The following is a 22,316-nucleotide window of genomic DNA, read 5'->3' as shown; positions in this document are numbered from 1 at the left end:
CCAATGGATACTCTTAGGCCTAGAAGCCAGGCCACTCCTAGAAAATCCACCTCTAGCCACCATCTTACTCCTGTTCCACCACCCCAAGCCCAAATGCTTAAAATGGCGGAGAATCTCATCTCCCTTATCGGGGGTAGTCAGGCCACAACTTCAAAAAGGTACAGACACCCTTTTCCTGAAATAATGATAGAACAGGAATCTGAGGGCTCTGATTATTCAGATTTTGAAGAGGAACAGCAGCCTTTGACTGCTTATGCACATTCAGATTCAGAGTAATGTATCCCTTCTGCCTCTTCACCAGAACATTGTTCCTTTGGGGAAACCCTTCACACCCTCAAGGAACATTTCCACTGGGAATCTCAGTACTTCCCCCAGTCTAAGAAAAGACTCAGTTTCTAGATCTGCCCCAGCACAGACCCCTAGCCATCCCCCGTATCTTAGAAGTGGTGAGTGATATTTTCCATGAATCCAGCTTAGCCTCTGACGCCCTCTCACCTGCTCCCAGTAAACATGACATGTATTACAGAGTACTGGATTCTCACAAATAACTGTACAGAAATCCTGCTGCAGACCCGGAGGTCATTGAACAGGGACCTAAAGGAGCTAAGGCTAGTTTCTGCAAACAATCCTATTCGTTCTGATAAGGATTCCAGAGCTCTGGACAGATTGGGTAAAAAAGTATACACCTCTGCCACTTTAGCTATCAGAACACTCAACTGTCAGTTCCATTTGTTAAAATATCAACAACATACTTTGGAACTGTTAAAGGAAGAGATTTCAACCTTTCCTGACTGTGCCAATTCAAAGGAGTTTGCAGATTTGCTGCACTATACTTGTGAAGTGGCCAAACACTCATTACACTTGTGGATGACTCCCTAGAAGCCTCAAGCAGGGCATCATTGTCAGGATCTCTCGTTAGGAGGCATTCATGGTTGAAGGAACAACCTCTCCCTGATCATGTCAAGTCTGAATTAATTGATGCACCCTTGGATAAGGACTGCTTGTTTGGAGTAAAAGTAGAAGATATGCTTAAAAAGATGGAAGACAAAGCAAAATCTATGCGAACAGTAAAAGACTGGTTTAACCTCCTAGGTTCAGCAGGAATTTTTTCTAAGCACTGGTCCTTTCTTGCACCTAGCAGACAGGCAAGGTAAGCCCCGAAGGCACAGACCATCCAGGCCCCTATCCCAGGGACAACAGAGAACCAAGCAGGGACCACCTCTGCCCCAAAGGCAGGGAGTTCTAAGCCATCCTTCTATGGCAAAAGCTCTCAATGACTCCCTCTCTCCCCTCTGCCCCCCTTTCACTCCCCAAAAGCTAGGAGGAAGGCTGTCCCTCTGCAAGAAAAATTGGCTTTCAGTAAGAAAGGACTAATGGGTCTTAAAGATCATTTTTCAGGGATACAAATTCTCTTTCAACAAACTCCCTATTCCAAGAGGGTATCCAGACTTGCTTCCAAATCATTGGGCAGAGGCACTGAAACAAGTCCCAACTCTCATATCCCAAGGAGCAGTACAACATTTCCCCTCCCAGATCAAACGGGCAGTGGCTTTTATTCCAGACTATTCCTTGTTCCCAGAAAAGAGGGCACTTGGCACCCCATTCTAAACACCTCCCTGGTGGTCCCCAAATTCAAAATGCTGACTTTGCAGCAGCTGCTGCCTGTGCTAACAAAAAATGCCTGGTTAGTGACTCTAGACCTAAAGGATGGCCTGCCTTCACATCCCCATAAGGGAAACCTACAGGAAATTCCTGCACTTCAGAGCAGACTCGCAACAATTTCAGTTCTCTGCTCTACCCTTTGGCTTATCTACTGATCTTAGGGTTATTCACCAAATGCTTAGACCTGGCCATAGCATTTTGCAGACATAGAAACGTACAGATTTACCCTTATCTGGACGACTGCCTCTTTCAGGCAGAGTGCAAAGAAAAGCTGCTCCAGAACCTCTAAGCACCCTTTGTCCTACCGGGCAGACTATTAACACCGACGCCTCAGACATTGCTTGGAGCGCTCACCTAGAAGGCAGGTGCACCCAAGGTCTTTGGGATGCCCATCACATTCCCTTACACATCAACCAAAAGGGGAATGATGGCAGTACAGAAGGCTCTGACAGAACTTCAGGCACTGATGGCCATTGAGCCTTTCATCATTTTCCATGCAGACAGGGTTTCTCTGAGGACTAACCCCTCTTATGCTCAAGGTGGTATCTAATGTGACTCTCAACCAGGCCATACATCTACCCACCTTATTTCCTAACCCTCAAAACATGGGGGAAAGAATTTTGCACTCACTAGACATGCACAGACAGCTCCGATATTATCTGGACTGTACTAAACCCTTAAGGAAAACAGACCAACTACTTGTCAGCTTTGCCCCAGGGGCAGAGGGAAAGCTCATTTCCAAGTGGATATCACACTATCCATTTCTGCTACAGATTACATTGGAAACCCCCCCCCCCCCAAATCTTTTCGGACCCATTCCGCTAGGGTAGCCTCCACTTCCACAGCATTTCTCAGAGGAGTTCCCACCAGGAAACATCCTGGAAGCTGCCACTTGGACTTCTGTCCATTCCTTTACCAAGCGTTACCACCTACCTCTATTTTTTAAGGCTCGGGCAGGGTTTATCTCTACAGTTCTGCAAGGCTTGCCGACCCAGGCCTAGGTCTATTACTAATCCTACCACCCCTCTCCTCAGCTTTGGGAATCCTCACACAGGTGATGACTGCAACAGTGAAACACAAAGAACATAGTACAGTTGTGTACACATCATAAATGTAGATGTTAAAGTGTATTCGCTGTTGCAGTCTTGGTTTCCCTCCATCCTTCCCCCTTATATTCTTTCTTTAGGGATGCATAAGCTTCTCTAGGTGGCTTTTAGCCACCAGGACCTCTTTACCATATTACTTGTGCTCCTGACTGGTTAGGGGAAGAAAAACTGATGTAATTGCTTTTGACTGCCTTGCTGACCGACGTCCTGGCATCAGTGTTATAAAGCAAGTGATAACAGCCGACTCAGAAAAACATTGACTCTAGTAGTCAGGTCAACCGAGGGCTACTACAACAGGGCTAACTCACAGGTGATGACTGCAATAGTGAATACGCTCTTAACATCTACATTTATGGCAAGTGTACACAACTGTACTTTCTCCACTGTCCTTTCTTGGTACCAGAAACAGTTTGGAGTAGAATCCTCATCTCACAAGTTGAGAAGGAACAGATTCTGTGATGCCTTGGGATTGTAGATCCCTTAGGTTGGGAGAGAGCACATTTAACTCATTGGGGTGGAGGACCAATGCCATGTCAGGGCTAGCCACTCGTAATAATAATTAGCTGTAGGTGATTCAGTCGAGTTGACTGTCACTAAATGGGGCATGGGTTATTACTGGTGATAGGCTGAAGACCCAGCCTACTCTGACCTATGCTAAAGGTGGCAGGGGGTGTATGTGCCCCTATTGGCCAGTGTGTGTCCATTATAAAGCCCAGCAGCCCTGGGTCAGTAAGCTGCTGGCTGTCTGGTGTCCAGTAGCTCAGCTTGAGTTACCTGGGCTATCTCTGCTGAGCAAAAGTTAGACATAAAGCTACGTAAAGCTGAAGACTGATGAACATGTGTAAGGCCACAGATTCTACTCAAACAACTTGAAAAGCAATATGGGTGGTTTTGGTTTACTTTAATAAAACTTCAGATGAAATGAACAAAGTGCACACTGTTTAAATACAAATTTAAAAGTTCACATGACAATGTTTTAAAAATCGTGTGATCAGCTTTAAAACTTGTGACATTTGAATCCTCTGAACAAATCAAGTCATGCATTTGTTCAGGGGATTTGACTGTCAAATGATTTAAAGCTGATCGCAAGTTTTTGGCTGTTTCATGATTTTAAAAAGTTGTCACTTGACCTTTTAGAATTGTATTTAAACTTTCTGAAAAAGTTTTATTATAAAATGAAATGAAAGTGCTAATATTACATTTCAAGTTTGAGCTGGATTTGTCCGAATCTGTGGCCTTGCATGTGTTTTTCTATAAAACCAATGAACCTGCCAAACATAAACCAAGTATTGCTACACTCAGTGTAGTTTTACTGACAGAATGCAGCTTAGAAGTGGGTAAGATGCAAGGACGACATTGGACATCCTGTGTATCCAAGAGACAAGATGGAAGGGTAGTGCAGCAAAGTCGCTTGGCCAGATCCATAGTCTACTACCGAAGAGGAGGGCAAACTAGAAATGGAGTTGGAATTGTGGTGAGGTAGAAGCTTCAGAAGACAGTGAGGGATGTCATCCAAATTAGTGACTCACTGGAATGTAACTGCCATGAGTCTAAGGATAGGGCACTGTTAATGATGTCAGCATATGCCCCATATTAGGCTTGTGATATTGAGGAAGAGTGCATTCAGACAGCAGTTGCAGGACCTTCTAAATAAAGCAGGACAGCATGAATTTGTGAAAGCAGGACAACATGAATTTGTGTTGCTAATGGATGATCTGAATGCACATCATACCTCTCAATTGTACACATTTTTGCAGAATGACCAGCTTATTTCCTCAAATTTTTGGTTCATTTCTCATATGATTGTGGTTTTCTAGCAAATCATTGGCAAATCACTAAGGGTTTAAGTCAGAAAATGGCAGACAGTTGAGTTTCAGACTTCTTTCAGAAAATCTGTGCTAATGCAAAACCTGCTATTCTATCATCTTTCCAAGTTTGTAGGATCCATATTTAGTGTCCCTATTTTTGAGACTTTGCCCCCCGTTATTTTTGGCTTTGTACACATTTCTTGCTCTAGGAGGTTGAAGGGGTATGATGCACATATTACAGGCAGAAAAGTATATGAGGACTCTTGAGTCCACATAGGTGGGGTAACTGGTATAAAGGAGGAGAGGCCAGTCTAGATCTGTCTGACAAATGGCTTGATCATGGCCAACACGGTTCAGCAAGAGAGATGGTCACAAGATCATATACAAGTGTCCCACCTGCATCTCTGGTAGACTTTCTTAGTAAAAAAAAAAAAAAAAAGGCACTGGGGTAGAATCTGTGACTGCACCAGTGCAACAGTTGGACCAAAGCATAAACCACTGGTTGCCCAAGTCAGCTGTAAGTAGTGGTCAGAGAAGGCGATAAGGTCAGAATAGATTAGGGTGAATACCTGGAAGTTGGCTGGAGAGAGAGCACAGGAGTTCAAAGAATTTCTCAGGGCTGTAGCTCCTCAGGAAGAAAAGGAATTAGGAGTATTTGAAGACTGACAGCACCTCAAAACAGGATGTGTGGTAACTGTAGAACAAATATGTGGCCAAGCCAGATATGTAACCAGGGTCCATAAGGAAAGCTGGTGGTAGAATGCAAAAGTTCATGAAGTCATCAAAAGGGTGCAGGAAAAAGTGGGAGGTTGAAAAGACAGCAGGTTAGGAAGGGAATACTGGTGGCTAGCAAAAGAGTTGCAATAGCAAATAAGGCATGAAGGGCACTCTAGCTTCTGGAAAATGACTCTTAATGGCACAACTGTCAGGTTTCAAAGCAAGGACAAGGGTAGTATCAAAGGCAGATGAAAGGAGCATTTCCAGCAGCTTCTGAATGAAGAAAGTCGTGCAGAAGCTGTACTGCCCAAGACGCAGCCTATGATGAAAGAGAAGCTCACCCTAGATGTAAGAACAGCACTGAGGAAAATGAAGTCAGGATACTTACAAAATCTTGCTGGTGACCCTCTCTTGGCCCAGACAGCATTGGTTCCCTCTTCTGTATTTAGCAAAGGGCAGTTATCTCAAATTACCTCACAGGGCTGTGGCCTCTTCTGGTACTTTTTTTTTAAGAGGTTGAATACTAATTCTTTTCTTGAGGCAGCAACCAGGACGTCTGTGCATACATTTACCAAGCACTGTGAGCTGGATGTGATTTCTAGGGCAAAAACTGGTTTTGCCAGGGCTATTTTCCATTGCTTCCTAGAGGGCTCTGCTGGCCTTTCCTCCTTCCATTCTTCCTGAGCTGCTATACCCTCCCTGTTGTGAAGAATACTGCAACAGTAATATGGAAGGACATGGTACAGTTGTGAAAAAATCTTACCATAACAGTAGATGTCCTCTTAGCTTTTGCAGTATTCGCTCGCTCCCTTCATCCTCCACTTGGTAGTTTTTCCTTCTGGATGTGCCTGTTACTTGATAATATCCTTGGACTGCTGATGTCCTTCATGGATGCATCTGCAGTCATAACAACTGGGTTGTCCTGTCGTTAGGCAGCCCTTCAGTCGGCCGGATTCCAAAGTCCGGGTCCGGCTTCAGCTGATGTCGCACTTCACCCGACGTCATCTCTGTTGGTCTTCGGGTATAAAGGCATCAGCCGACGCCATTTTCCTCAGTCTTTCTTGCCGCGTGGCGCCCGAAGCAGAAGCTGTTCGCAAGTGCCGGTCGGTCGGATCCAGAGATTACTTCTACCGAATACTGAAGACTTCTAAAGCTAAGTACCCCGTTGGGGAACCTTTCTTGCCTCAGCCGATGTCAGAAAAAGTTAATAATTGTTTAACCTGTGGGAAACAAATACCTCATAAAGATTTCCACTCATTGCCTGCCTTGTTTAGGCCCAGCCCACGACGTAGCAGCCTGTTCGGCCTGTGCTTCCTTCAACCGACGAACGCTTAGGCGTCGGTCGGAGTTTGCAGAACAGTTTTTCGGTTCTGATTTTGCGTACATTATGCCGTCGGATCCTCCGACTTCCCAATCTGCCAAAAAACGCAAAGATAAAGACCGACACTCGCGGTCCGCGGTTTCGGCCGAAACCACGGTTAAGCAAGCCGCGAGTGTCTCTGTTTCGGCCGAAACCGAGAAAACTGCTCAAAGTACAGCTGAATCCATCTCTACAACTGAGGCCCCTGCTACCACTCTTGAATCGGCCTCAGAAATTTTATCCACTACGGTGGTTGCCACTGATTTATCAGACACCATTCCCTTGGATGTCTCTACCCCAGCACGTGGTGCAGCTAGGCCTCCAGCAGCCATGTCCATTAAGGCCTTCGCCAGGGCTAAAGCAGCCAAGACTACTAAAACAGTGCCTGTTAAACCCCCCACTACCAGGCCCTCTTCTAGTTCTCAAATGCTTACTTTGGCAGAAGATTTAATTTCATTAATCAGAGGATCTCAACCTCACCCAGACAGGGCCTCTCAGCCCCCAGAGAAGAGACCTAGGGCAGAGCCCCCTGAGCCAGTGTCCTCTGATGATTCTGCTGATGAATCAGACATAACTGACCAGCCAGAGGCTCCTTTCTTCAATTTTGAAAATTCTGATGCTGAAGATTCCATTCCAGCTGCTTCCCCACCAGAAGAATTCTCCTTTGGAGAAACCTTACATGTCATGCGAGAGCAGTTCCAATGGCAGCAACAGGATTTTTCAGACTCCAGAAAAAGACTTAGGACCTTTCTGCACCTTCCACAGCACAGGCCCTTAGCTATACCTCCTGTTCTCTCTGTGGTGGATGATGCTTTCAATGATGTTTGCTCCTCTCCAGATTCTTTACCTCCAGCCCCTGCCAAACCAGACAGATTTTACAGGGTGCCAGATACTCATCACCACCTTTACAAGGCCCCACTTGCAGACCCAGAAACTATATCCCAGGGTCCCAAGGCAGTAGCCGCGACCATAGCTAAAAACCCTATTCCTTCTGAAAGGGAAGCAAGGTCATTAGACAGATGGGGTAAAAAGGTCTACACTTCAGCTACTCTCTCAGCTAGAGCTTTAAACTGTCAGTTTCACATGATACAATACCAAGAGTTTATGCTTGATCAATTAACTAAAAAGCTAACCACTGATGAATCTCTTGATAAGAAATATGCATCAGAAATGGTAAATAACATACAACAGGTTAGTAACCATTCCTTAAAATGTGGCTATGATGCACTGGAGGCTTCATTTAGATCAGCCATGACTGGCACAGTGATAAGAAGGCATGCATGGCTAAAAGAGCAAGCTTTACCGGATCATGTTAAAGCTAAGTTGCTAGATGCTCCTATGGATAAGACAAGTGTGTTTGGTACACCTGCCCAGCAGGTTATGAAGAAAATGGAAGAAAAGGCAAAATCTGTTCAAACGGTTAAAGATTTCTTGCAGGTACAACCCCCAAGGTTTAGCAGGAACTGGCCTGCCAAAAATTGGTCCTTTCCTGACTCCACAAGATCTCAAAGGGGCAGGAACAGACGTTCCAGAGGCAGAAACCAATCTAGAGGAGGTGCCTACAGAGGACGACAGTGGCAAGGTAACAACAGAGGCACAGACACAACCTCTGCCACTACATCAACACAACCACAGTGACTTAACCCTAAATCCGCCTACCAGGGAACAAATAGCAGCTCCTGTAGGCGGAAAGTTAACCTTATTTTCCAAGAACTGGCACTACATAACAAAAGACAAGTGGATTCTACAAACCATAGATCAAGGCTACCGGTTCCACTTCCACACTTTACCAGTCAAAAGAGGAATGCCAAATCTACCTCCAAATCAAAAAACAGAGGCTCTACAACAGATAATGGAGTTAGCAAACATGAGAGCTGTGGAAAGAGTGCCAACAGCAGAGCAAGGAAAGGGGTTCTACTCCAGACTATTCCTAGTTCCAAGGAAGGAAAAAAGTTGGAGACCAATTCTCGACCTGTCCACCTTAAATACATACATCATTGTCCCGAAATTCAAGATGCTGACCTTACAGCAACTTCTTCCCATGCTGGGCAAGGAGTGTTGGCTGGTAACTCTAGATCTCAAGGAGGCATACCTGCACGTCCCCATTCGACCAATCTGCAGAAGATACCTCAGATTTCTTGCAGGATCAGAGCACTATCAATTCTCAGCATTGCCCTTTGGCTTATCTACTGCCCAGAGTATTCACAAAATGCCTGGCATCAGTAATCGCCCATTGCAGACTACAGGAATTCAAATTTACCCATACCTGGACGACTGCTTACTACAAGGGGACAACAAAAGCAAGCTGACAACAGATTTACAAAGGGTCATTTACTTGCTACAAGCACTGGGATACACAGTCAATTTACAAAAGTCAAGGCTGATACCATCCCAAACAAGGACCTTCTTGGGCGGAATTGGACACAGTGAAACAAATGGCATTCCTAACTACAGAAAAACAAAAGAACTCCCTCTTTACTTCTTGGCACTAACAAAACTGAACAAGATAACAGCAAGGAAAGTACTCCAGGCCTTGGGCTTCATGGCATCATGCATAATCTTGGTCCCATTTGCCAGACTACATATGAGAAAACTACAGTGGTACCTAAAGAATTTATGGTCCCAACACAGTCACAGCCTGGAAACAGAAATCCCACTAATTCCATGCTTAAAACAGGAGCTCCTATGGTGGGCTCAGGCATGCCAGTCAAACCCAGGCCTACCCTTTCGCAGTTGTCAAGCAAGCCAGACCATCACAACAGACGCTTCAGACCTAGGATGGGGGGCCCACATGCTAGACAAATGCGTGCAAGGACTCTGGACACAGGATCAACTTCACCTGCACATCAACCTAAAAGAAATGCTGGCAGTAAAACTGGCAATACAAAAGTTCAAACCATTTCTCAGAGGGCCAGTTGATAAGGACAGACAACACCACAGTCATGTGGTACATCAACAAACAGGGAGGCACTCATTCATACCCCCTATGCAGAATGACTTTGGAGCTGTGGACCCTGGCACTCAGCTACAACATCCAGTTACAGGCAATATTTGTACCGGGAAAAGAAAATACTCTAGCAGACATACTAAGCAGAACCACTTCGGATGCCCACGAATGGAAGCTGCACCCGGACATCTTCAAAAGCATCTCAAAGAAATGGGGAATGCCTCAGATAGATCTATTCGCATCGTCTCTCAATCACCAGCTCAAAAAATTCTGCACAAGGACATTCCACCCACTAGCATGGAAAGTGGATTCGCTCTCCTTCAGCTGGAAGGGCCTAACAGCATATGCATTCCCACCTCTTCCCTTGATACACAAAGTACTTCTAAAAATCAAGGAGGAACGTCCAAGGATAATCCTGATAGCTCCAAACTGGCCAAGACAACACTGGTACCCACTACTGAGGAGCATGTCTCGGAACAATATGTGGCCAATTCCCCTGAGGCCTTTGATGTTAACTCAGAACAACTACAGCATCATGCATCCAAACCTAAAAACGTTACAACTGACTGCATGGAACATCACATAGCAGCAGCTAACACAGAGCTTTCCCAAAGAGTTAAAGACATTATTCTTGAAGCACGCAGACCTTCAACAAGAAGGAACTATGCTGGAAAATGGAAAAGGTTTGTCATTTGGAGTACTGAAAGAGGAAAAGATGTGTCAAACATAGATATGCCTAACATTCTGGAGTACCTGGCGAACTTCTTCATTCAGGCCTGTCCTACTCCTCCATCAAGATCCATGCATCAGCTATTTCAGCAGAATACAGCTTTGATCCACCTGTTTTTCGCACCCTTTGCTCAGGCAGTTTCTCAGAGGAATCAAGAATGTAAAACCTCCAAGGAAGCCACCATTACCAGCTTGGGACTTAAACTTTGTGCTAGAAAAGTTGACACTATCACCCTTTGAACCAGCAGCAACAGCAGACCTACAACACCTGTCATGGAAAACTGCTTTCCTACTGGCAATTACTTCAGCAAGGAGGGTTTCAGAACTACAGGCCTTAATGGCGGTGCAACCCTTCCTAATCTTCCACCAAGATAGTGTCCATGAGGACTAATCCTACATTTATGCCTAAGGTGGTATCCAGAGTGTCTTTAAACCAGGCAATCCACCTACCTACCTTCTTTCCCAGCCCACAAAACAGAGGGGAAAGAATACTGCATACCTTGGATGTACATAGACAGCTACGCTACTACTTGGACAGAACAAAAAATAGCAGAAAGACTGACCAACTTTTCGTAGCTTATGCAACAGGAAGGGAAGGAAAAGCTATTTCCAAACAGACAATCTCCAAATGGATAGGAAATTGCATACGATTCTGTTACTCCTTCCATGGAAAACCAATTCCACAGAACATAAGACCTCATTCTACAAGGGCAACAGCCACTACCACAGCCTTCTTACGAGGAGTGGCAACCAAAGACATTATTGAGGCGGCTACTTGGACCTCCGTGCATACATTTGCCAAGCATTACAATTTGCCTCTATATTCCAGATCCCGAGCAGGGTTTGCCACTGCTGTACTGCAAGGGATCCTAAACACACCATAATTTACCTTTATCCTCCTCCCTAGTTGGCTATGGTATTCTACCCAGTTGTTATGACTGCAGATGCATCCATGAAGGACATAGTACAGTTTTGTACCTACCATAAATGTAGATGTCCGAACTGGATAGCATCTGCAGTCAGGATTACCTCCCTCCTTCCCTCTGTGGTACTCCTAGGGTGTTTACCCTCCTAATAGCTAGCTGGTGGGGGGGGGAGTCTTTTATGGTGTATTTGTTTGTATATATGTACATACATGCTTATGTTTGTGTTTACCTCTATCTTTTTGGAAACATTGGCATCTATCCAAAATTTTAGCCTTCAAGAGGGCTACTGGCATCTGGGGCAAGAAACACTGAGGAAAATGGCGTCGGCTGATGCCTTTATACCCGAAGACCAACAGAGATGACGTCGGGTGAAGTGCGACATCAGCCGAAGCCGGACCCGGACTTTGGAATCCGGCCGACTGAAGGGCTGCCTGACGACAGGACAACCCAGTTGTTATGACTGCAGATGCTATCCAGTTCGGACATCTACATTTATGGTAGGTACAAAACTGTACTTTTCTGCTGGGACTTTTCAGTTCTTAGGCTGGTACGCCTGGATGTCACCTTTATGCCCTACGCCATGTTCTGGGACCATACGTGTGATGTACGTTATACCCATTTCAACCTAAAGGCTTTGGTATACTGGCCAGACATCAGTCTTCCATAGTTGGGGGAGCCATATTGTAAAGAATACTGAGAAGGACGTGTACTGTTATGGTAAGAGTTTACACAACTGTACTTTTGGCTGTACTGTTTGACACATCAAGTAAATGTTTTCTTATAATGGGATCCCTGAAGGAACAAAGTGAGGAAAAGGTATTCTCTCAAGAGTATGTATGACAGTACTGTGAGTGACTGCAGCCGTGGTTGATGGCTAAAATGTTGAGGTTGGAGTTTATTTTTATTAAGAGGCAGAAAAATAGACAGTTGTTGTTTGTCTTTCGGCTTTTTTCCTTGTAAGGTGTTGCCACAGCGGAATTCTGGTCCGCTAATGATTGGCAGTAGATTTTTACGAAACCCTGAGGCGCCAGCTCGACCCCCAACCTTCAACGAAGGCACACCCATTTACGCACACATGTCTTTCGAACGCTACCCAACCGTGGGGAGGACATGAAGACTCCACACAGAAGGCACTCCCAAGCCAAGCATCGAACGGGAGAACCTCTTGCTGTGAGGTAACGCTACCGCTTTACCACCGAGGCTTCAGAAAAATACAGACAGTACACATATGCCTGAACAAGCCTTGTTTAAGGTGAAAGTTTTTACCAGCGGTTTTAAAAGTTGTTGGGGTCTAATAAACCACCTCATTACTAGATGCTTGTAGTTCCACCAACTTCTGTTTTACTTGTTTTTATTTTTGTAGTCACTGGATTTATTTGTGTACAGAAAAATGCAGACAGTACACAAGTAAATCCAGTGACTACAAAAGTAAAAACAAGTAAAATAGAAGTCACTGGAACCACAAGCAGCTAGAAATGAAGTGGTTTATTAGACCCCAACAACTTTTAAAACCACTAGTAAAAACTTTTACCTTAAACAAGGCTTCTTCAGGCATATCAAACAAAAAATACCATCTGCCATTTATATAATACCAAAGTAGTTTGCATGATCAGGTTTGTTTGTTTCTCTTTCAGTAAAGGCATTAGATACATAGCCATTCAAGCCAGGTAAAATGTGCCCCTAAGCGTAAAATCCAATTAAATTCTCCCTTTTCAGTAAAATCATTATTACCCCCACGTATATTCTTGTCAGTTACTTTTAGAATTGAAAATTTAAAACTGTCCAGAACCATTGTATTTAATGTGTGTTTAGTGCATTTGTAACTCTGTCAGACAGGGGGTTGCAGATATGATCTTTTCACCTCTGATTCGTTTTACTCGCACAGTATGCTTGACATGCAACACATCTAGCCATACATTTCTAGTTTCACAATTACCATGTGCATTAAGTCTAAAGGTCTTGTTAGTAACTGGATGAGTAAAATATTTATCTCAACAAATGAAACTACAGAAAAGTACATCTGTCACATTCAGAGGAAACTATTCTTAATTGGTCGTGACTTCCTTGATGTGTCTGCTCTTTATAACTGCTTCAAACTTTGATTCTTATAACTGAAGCATAGTCTCTCATCGGCCGCCATCTGTAGTTTGGGTATAGCGTGTAGGATGTGCCAGTATATCTCAATGATTTTCTTGACACTGGCAATATTTCTATTATATGTTCACATGCATCCAACTACCCTGTGAACATTTATTCATTAGTACCTCCTGGCTATCTTCTGAGAACAGTGGCTTAGCTCTGGTAATTCTACAACTGAATGTCTTTTAAATGAAATGCAAAGGAAGTTGTGTTAAACGATTCTTGTTCACACTGCTGAATACATAGTTAAGGCTTAATTAAGAGCATTTCAACTTTGCAGGTTTTCATCACCTGTCTAGATTAGTAAATGAAATTGAAAAAAAGTGATGTTTTTTTCTGAATGTGACAGCAGTAAACATCTCTCAACCATACCGAATTCCTCAGAATTTACTGGTTTTGAGCCCCAAATAATGGGGTGCCACAAATTCCTGAGTGGCCCCCTTTATTTCCAAATTTCCCGGCTTTTTTCTTTTTCAACAATTTTCTGCTGACATGTGCAGAGGTGTGCATGATGACGTCAGATTCATGAGCAGCCTGTCTGAATTCAGGAACAGAAGTTAAGTCAACAGTCAGCAGTAGTAATGTTTTTCCGGACTCCTCCAGGTAATGGATGATTAAGAATGGGAATATTAAGACTTTAGCTGCTGTTTTTGCATTTGTGTGTGTGCCAGTCAGGTTCAGTTGAATCATTCAAGTCCCATTGTGCATTTAATCATTCATTTGCCAGGTTCAGTTTAATCAAAGCTGGTTCATGTCTGTTGTGCTATTAAGAATGGGATTTTATTCAGCAGCAGTGTTTTTATTTTAATTAGTGAACAGTCAGCAGCAGCAGTGTTTTCCCTGGCTTTATTCGGCAGCAGCATTTTTATTTTAATTAGAGTGAATAGTCAACAGTAGCAATGTTTTCCCAGGCTTGATTTGGCAGCAGTCTTTTTATTTTAGAGTGAACAGTCAGCAGTAACAATGTTTTCCTGCACTCCTCCAGTTAAGGGATTAATAAGAACGGGAGTATTAAGACTTTAGCTGCTATTTTTGCATTAGTGTGTGTGAGCCAGCCAGGTATACTTGATGTCATTAAAGTCCGTTGTGCATTTAATCACTCATGTACCATGCCAGGTTCAAATGAATTCAATCTATGCTGGTTAGTTCATTCAAGGGGGGTGTATGCTTTGCAGGTTCATTCATTCAGTACCTGTTGTCAGTTATGCATTTAATCATTCAGTTGAAGTCAGTGGTGCTGGTTGGCGTGTGTGGTTGAATCCACTGGTGCTGGTTGGCATGTGTGGTTGAATCCACTGGTGCTGGTTGGCATGTGTGGTTGAATCCACTGGTGCTGGTTGGCGTGTGTGGTTGAATCCACTGGTGCTGGTTGGCGTGTGTGGTTGAATCCAGTGGTGTGCTGGTTGGCGTGTGTGGTTGAATTCAGTGGTGTGCTGGTTGGCGTGTGTGGTTGAATTCAGTGGTGTGCTGGTTGGCGTGTGGTTGAATGCTCCAGCTACGTGTAACTCTTGGTTCGGGTTACCCAGGCTTAAACCCTGTACCTTGGGTACAAAGGGCATGAGCCCGAATTCTGTACCCATACCATCACTTGTGATTCAAGGAGTTAAGTCCATAACTCTGAACTGTCCAAAGTTTCACAAATTACCTAGAATGTTTGGTTCATACTTTTGGTATGCGTTTCTCTTAAAATTTGTGATTTTCTGTAAAGTGGCACATCAGCGAGAACTGAATTTACTAAGTAATTATAGCCGTTTAAGTTGGTCTTCCTGTCTTTCAGGAAATGCATGGCAGCACCAAAACATTTTATTCTAAGTTTTCTAATATTATGCAAGCACGGTTTAAAATGTGTCCCACTTCTGGGTTTTGGACCTTTGTCCACCCCCCCAATGAATTTTAGCTTTTTTCAGGTTTCTTGTGCTGCATAGTTCTTCAGAAGAGAAGTTTAGTGCTGTTTATGCCAAGTCTGTTTACATTGTTAGTAACACAACAGGTAGTATACTTGCTTTTGATGCAGAAGTCTGCGGGTTCTACTTCCACAATATGTAGATGGATTGCTGATACTGTACTGTGTTGTACTTTTAAAGGGGGTGGATGCTGCAGTCCTGAGTGTCTTATTTGACAGAGATACTTAGTAACTGTGAAGCTGTTATCAGTTTGCAGTTTTACTAGCTTACCAATTTTTTTTAATGTAACCTAGGCAGTTTATTCCTTGAGTGCAACAGGCACTTTGTGTAGATGAAACAATGAAATATAAAGTTGTTTGCTAGCAACAACCTCTTCAGTAGTTACAGATCTCTTTAATGTGGAATTATTTAGATGACTTTTACTTCTGCAGAGATTGCGGATATTTACTGATACTGGTGGATTGTAGAAGTTTGAATAAGCTTTTATAATGGAAATGTTGTGACTTGGGCAGTTTTGTTATTGGTTCATGCATTTTGTTTAATTGCTTACTGGAAAAATGTTCAAAACAATACAATGTTAAGTTGTCAATCTCGCCTTCATTCTTGCTTGATGGGTTCGGAGCCGATCCCTCGGCTCCGACTCGGCACTTGCTAAGCTCGAGAGTCACTTTTACCAGCTCGAGGCAGCCCCATATCCCATGATGCAAGGCGGTAAGTACCCAGATCTCGTTTGCCGCTTCGCTTATGAGGTCCTCCTTTTACCAGCTCCTGGTAAGTGATTCACTTTACTAATATTCAAGCCCCTTTTTGTTAAAAAAACTCTTTATTATTAGTTATAAGTTAGTTATTTAGTTTTCCTGACAGAAAATCCCTGTCTCCTTTAATATTTTTTAGTCAAATTTTACCCATCCCATCCCCTCCCTGTTAGGGTGTGTGTGTGTTTATTTTTAGGAATACCTTTTGGTATTTTCTTTAATTTAAGTTTTTTGACTGGTGTGTGTGTGTTTTAAGCACCATGTCAAAGGAGAGGGTCTCGGGTTTTAAGAAGTGTGACTCGTGCTGTCAGAAGATGTCTCTGACAGACGGTCACACTTCTTGCCTGTATTGCCTGGGGCCTCTTCACCTGCAGGACTCCTGTGCTATTTGTCATTCCTTCAGCCAGAGAGTCCTGCAGGAAAGACGCAATAAACTGATTCTTAGGGGCCTTCTTAAGCCGGAGGGCTCTCCGGCTAAGTCGGCTCCGTCAAAATCAGTTAAATCTTCCAAGGCCCAGGCTTCTGTCTCTAAGCCTGCGGCCTCGGCTCCGGCTGGAGCCGATTCTGGCTTAACAAAGCCTTCGGCACCGATGGCTATCTGTGCCGAATCTGTATCGACCACTTCGGTGTCGGCTCCGATCGGTTCCGACACCCATGTGGCACAGGCATCGGTGTCGGCTCCGATCGGCTCCGACACCGTTACTTTGGTGGCTCATTCCAGGAAGAGGTCGAGGTCTCCTTCCTTGGAGCCGATACTTTCGGCTCCGGCTTCACCTCTTCTATCGGAACGGAGCCATCGGAGCCAATCTTCAAGGTCATCCAGATTGTCAGATCATGACCTAGAGAGAGTGGTCAGTAGATTACTTAAGTCACAGGTACTGGCCCAAATGTTACATAGTCCGTCTCAACAGACTGTTGGTCCACACCCCGTTACAGTTCCTCCTTCAACTCTACCCCAGAGCTTGGAGTTGGAGTCTTCGGGAATGGTTACTGCTACGGCTGGAGGACGGATACCCCTTCTGTTCCTTCAGCCTCTACTCTTATCTCCTCTTCGAGACCTTCCTTAGAGGGATTCGGTGGTCGGGCTTCCATGGTCTCCTCCGAGGGGGTGAGTGGCATCGGACCCTTGTCCGAACCCGCTCTTCCCTTGGAGCCTCGGCCTTGGTGAGTTCGGCTCCGACATCTGCCTCGGAGACTTCCCTTCGGTGGTCCCTGGAGTTCCTAGCTCTTGAGCGGGTTCTCTCGGACCTGCCTGGGAGGGGAGCATTCGAGGTGATGAAGAGTGTACTGGCCACTGGTATCAGTCAGCAGTCTGTTCCCGTAGCTCCTCCCTCTATAGTACCTGTTGACATCTCTGCCACTTCTCTTGCTACAGGACCCAGAGATCCTCCGCCTCAGGTTTCCCCATTGGGAATTTCCCCTCTTCGAGGATTCTCCTGATGTTTGGAGATCCTCCTAGGAAGAGGACTTGTAAGAGGAAGCATGTAGACTCCCGAGTCTGTCACTTGGATACTGACTTTGATGAGTCAGAGGGATCCCTAGATCCCCTCTGAGGATGTCTCCTTCTCAGACATCCTAGAACTCCTGAAACAGAGGGAAACTGGCCCACCAACAATCCCTCTGAGGATGAGTCAGTATACCTAGAGGCGTTTGGATCTCAGCCCTCCACCTCCTGGGTGTCTCCGCCTTCGACCCCCTTATGCAGGTTATTGCACGAAGGCATGGGCAGCTCCTGACTCTGTAGAGCCAGTCCCTAGGAGGCCTTCAAAATTTATCACTGCCCGTGTGACAAACAATTCCTTACTAAGGGTGTCCCCGCTGATGCCATGGTGGTGGCTGCGGCCACCAAAAGGAACTTGCAGATCCTTCCGTGCCGTCCATCCTCCTAATAAGGACTCTAGGACCATGGATAGGTACGGTGGCGGATGTTTTCCTCAGCGACCTTTGCTATCGTCGCTGAATTACCTTTGTCACTTCACCAGACTCCAGAGGGATATCCTTAAGGAGCTGGATGAAGTAGTTCAGGATCCTACAGCTGCAGGGGCTCAAGAAAAAATTGCTTCGCAGCTAGGAACCCTCAATTCCATTGCAAACTCCTCCATGCGGCTAATATCTTATGCTGCGGATGGAGCGAGTAGAGCCGCAGGTACAGGTGTGGCTCTTAGACGCCAAGCCTGGATGCGGCTTTGTGATTTTGCGGATCCCTTTAAGGCGTCCTTCACAAATTCTCCCTTTGATGGGTCAGCTTTGTTTGGCCCTCAGGTGAAGGAAACCTTGACCAGGTGCGAACAGGACGGCAAGACTCTTTCTGCTGTTGGAGTCCGTTTTCCACCCTTCTAGGCCTTATCCCAAAGGACAGAAAGGTGGGAAAATGTGGTTCCGTAAATCCCAAGGAGTCACGCCGGATTCACGTGGTCAGTTTACCCCTAGAGGCAGAGGGGGTAACAACAACAGACGCCGCTCTAGAGGCAAAGGGGGTCCGAAGAACCAGGGGAACAGGGAGCCTCTCTCTGATAAGCCCTTTCAGCATCCCTGAGGTGTTGCCCGGCTGTCCCTCCTTGGAGGCAGTTGGGGGAAGATTATCACTGTACCCAGAAGCCTGGCATTCCCTCACTCAAGACAGATGGGTACAGTCGATCATATCCAAGGGTTACATAATTCCTTTCGAGGAAAGTCCCTTCCCCTCAAGTTCTCTTCCAGATGTACCACCCGGTCTAAGGGAGATTGCAGAGTCAGAAATCTCAAAACTACTGCAAAAAAGAGCCATTCAGCCAGTTACAATAGACCATTCAGAGCCGGAATCTACTCAAGGTTCTTTTGGTCCCCAAAAGACGGGAGACTGGAGACCAATATTGGATCTCAGCAGACTCAACAAGTCTGTCAGGAAGACAAGATTCCGAATGGTCACTCTTCAGTCAATTCTGTCCTTCTTACAGAAGGACAACTGGATGTGCTCAATAGATCTTCAGGATGCGTACTATCACATCAAAATTCACAGACGCTCCAGGAGATTTCTCCGCTTCGGCTGGGGTCCAGTCATTTCCAGTTCAGAGCCCTGCCCTTTGGTCTCACTACAGCCCCCAGAGTGTTCACCAAATGCATGGCAGTGGTCACGGCTCACCTGAGACGTCAAGGATTCCAGGTGTTTCCGTATCTCGACGACTGGCTCCTGTCGGCCACCACCAGGCATCAGCTTATACAAGCCAGGGATTACACAATAGACCTTTGTTCTCATTTGGGCATCTCAATCAACTACGAAAAGTCATCCTTATCGCCCTGCCAGTCTATTACCTTCATAGGCGCAAACTTAAACACTGTTCGGATGTCAGCTACCCTTACAGAACAAAGAGTTTCAGACATTCAGAGTCATGTCAGGATCATTCTGGCCAGCAAGAAAGTACAGGCCAGAATGGTTCTAAAGGTATTAGGTCTCATGGCTGCGGCCATTACTCTTCTTCCCATGGCTCGATTCTACATGCGCCTTCTTCAGTGGATGCTGTTCACACAATGGTCATACCAGCAACTTCCAATGCGTCACCAGATTCTGGTGACACAGACATGCAAAGAGCATCTTGCTTGGTGGATCACATCGCCTCAGGTTCACCAAGGCAGGTACTTTGTACCCCCATCCCCGATAGCCACTGTCACCACGGATGCCTCCCTGATCGGGTGGGGGGGGTCATTATCAGGGCAGGATGGTTCATGGGGCGTGGCAGCCGTCGAGTACCATCTGCACATAAATGTCCTGGAGATGAGAGCAGTGCTTTTAACGTTGCAAGCCCTCAACGACTTTCTTCCCGTAGGGACAATTGCAGTCCACACAGACAACATGTCTGTAGTTTGGTATATCAACAAACAGGGCGGAACCAAGTCCTACCCCTTGTGTCGAGAAGCGCTCAGACTATGGCAATGGGCGATCTCCTCTCACCGGTTTCTGGTAGCAACGCATATCCCTGGGAAAACCAACATTGTAGCGGACAGATTGAGCAGAGCTATCCTCATGCCTCACGAGTGGTCTCTCAAGCAATCTATAGCGGAAGAGATTTTTCTGGAATGGGGTCGTCCATGTTGCGATCTTTTTGCTACTCCCCAAAACAGCAAATGTCCAGACTTCTTCAGCCTCTTCCCTCTATCAGGCCATCCCCCCAGAGGCGCTCTGACCCAGGATTGGCCCCAGGGACTTCTTTATGCCTTCCCCCCTTTTCCTCTGATCCCTCAGGTGATCCAGAAAGCTACCCTCTTGAGAGCCAAATTGATTCTCATTGCCCCTTACTGGCCTCGACAAGTTTGGTTCCCGTTCCTCCATCATCACCTTTTGGTGCAGCCGTGGCATCTGGACCCAGTGCCAGATCTTCTGATTCACCAATCGGGTCAGCTGCACCGGTCAATCCCTTCTCTCAACCTCACAGCATGGTTGCTCCACTTCCTTCCTTAGCCAGGCTTCCTTTGATCTCTAACCCAGTTAGAGACATCATAGTAACCGCTAAAATCCTCTACCAGGAGGATTTATACAAGCAAATGGAAGCGTTTCTCTTATTGGGCTAAGGCCCAAAATATTGGTCCTTTTACTGCCCTGTTCAGGCAGTCCTGGACTTCTTAGCAGAGATTTTTCATGCAGGCTCCTCTTCTTCCACAGTCAGAGTTCAATTGGCTGCTATTTCCAATTTTCATGTCGGGATAGCAGATCATAATATTATGTCCCATAGGCTCTGCAGGGCCTTCTTGAAAGGAATTTTCCTACTAAAGCCTCCAATCAGGAATCCTCCTCAGTGGGATCTAAATTTAGTGCTGACATCCTTGATTCTTCCCCCCTTCGAGCCAGCTGTTTCTTGTTCCCTGAAATATCTTTCTTGGAAAACTTTATTCCTAGTGGCTATTACATCTGCCAGGAGGGTGTCTGAACTTCATGCTCTTTCGGTTCGACCCCCCTATTTGGTTTTTCACAAAGACAGAGTATCTTTGAGAACTAATCCAACCTTTTTACCTAAGGTCGCTTCTCAGAACAATCTGAATCAATCCATTGATCTCCCTGTATTTTTGCCTAACTATTCAGATAGAGCTGAACAAAAGCTACATTATCTTGATGTCCACCGTCAACTTAGATATTATTTGGACAGAACAAAAAAAGTTAGAAAATCTGATCAACTTTGTTTCCTATGCGGATAATAAAAAAGGCCTTCCTGTTTCTAAAGTGACCTTGTCCAGATGGCTTTCTTGGTCATCTCTGAAATTTATCGCTCAGGGGAAAACAGCTGTGCTCAAAACCTAAAGCACATTCAACTAGGAGCTTAGCTACTTCTACAGCCTTTCAAGCTAGACTTCCTTTGGACACTATTTGTGCAGCGCCACTTGGGCTACTCCTCACACTTTTGTTTCCCATTACAAATTGGACTTTGCCTCCAGGGACAGAGCCAGTTTTGGCTCTACAGTCCTCAAGAGTTTGTTCCATTGAGCCACCCAGGATAGAGGTGCTAGGACGCGGTCCCATCAAGCAAGAATGAAGGCGAGATTGACAACAACATTAAGAAGTTATGTACCTACCATAACGTTCCATGTTAGTTGTCTTCTCGCCTTCTTTCTTGCGACCCTCCCTCCTTCCCCTGGCCTGGACAGACCTTGTATAAGAAACTGTTATGCTGAAGACCATTCAGACCTGGTCCTTCTTCCATCTGTAAGTTTTCTTTCTTCCTTTGGGAAGTATTTTATGCTTGGTGCTATTGCCCTTTGTCAGCAAACGAGATCTGGGTACTTACCGCCTTGCATCATGGGATATGGGGCTGCCTCGAGCTGGTAAAAGTGACTCTCGAGCTTAGCAAGTGCCGAGTCGGAGCCGAGGGATCGGCTCCGAACCCATCAAGCAAGAAAGAAGGCGAGAGAAGACAACTAACATGGAACGTTATGGTAGGTACATAACTTCTTATTTTAAAACGCGCTCTAACAAGTGTGTTGTATTATACAAGAAATATAATTTAATACAGTCAGGAAGGTGTATAAAAGAGCACATGTATGTTTCATGTGCAAGGGGCCTAAGATTTGAAAACAGCCCAAAGGTGATCTTTATCCGCCACGGGTCAGATTCATTTTCTTTGAATGTGGGTTTCAATGCTGTTTCAATGAATGTGAGTTTGAATGTTAGAGAAGTTTTAATGCTAAATCTGATTTCATTGTGAGACTGTTCTGCTTTTAGCAGATGTCTTTTAGTGTTTGTGCTATTAAATGTAAAATAAAAGTTTTAAATGAAATCCAAATCATTGTAGAAGTAA

At 45.1% G+C, this 22,316-nt stretch overlaps 1 protein-coding gene across 1 annotated transcript in view; it reads left to right on the top strand.

Moving 5' to 3' along the window:
* Positions 1-22,316, top strand: part of IPO9 (importin 9) — a 1,198,493-nt gene that overhangs the window by 716,121 nt on the left and 460,056 nt on the right. The window lies entirely within an intron of this gene.

The sequence above is a fragment of the Protopterus annectens genome, chromosome 7.part0, assembly GCF_019279795.1.
Source record: "Protopterus annectens isolate FY-2018-M chromosome 7.part0, PAN1.0, whole genome shotgun sequence".
Classification (NCBI taxonomy): domain Eukaryota; kingdom Metazoa; phylum Chordata; order Ceratodontiformes; family Protopteridae; genus Protopterus; species Protopterus annectens.
Note: the sequence above shows the minus strand (reverse complement) of the source record. Positions and strands in the feature narration are given on the sequence as shown.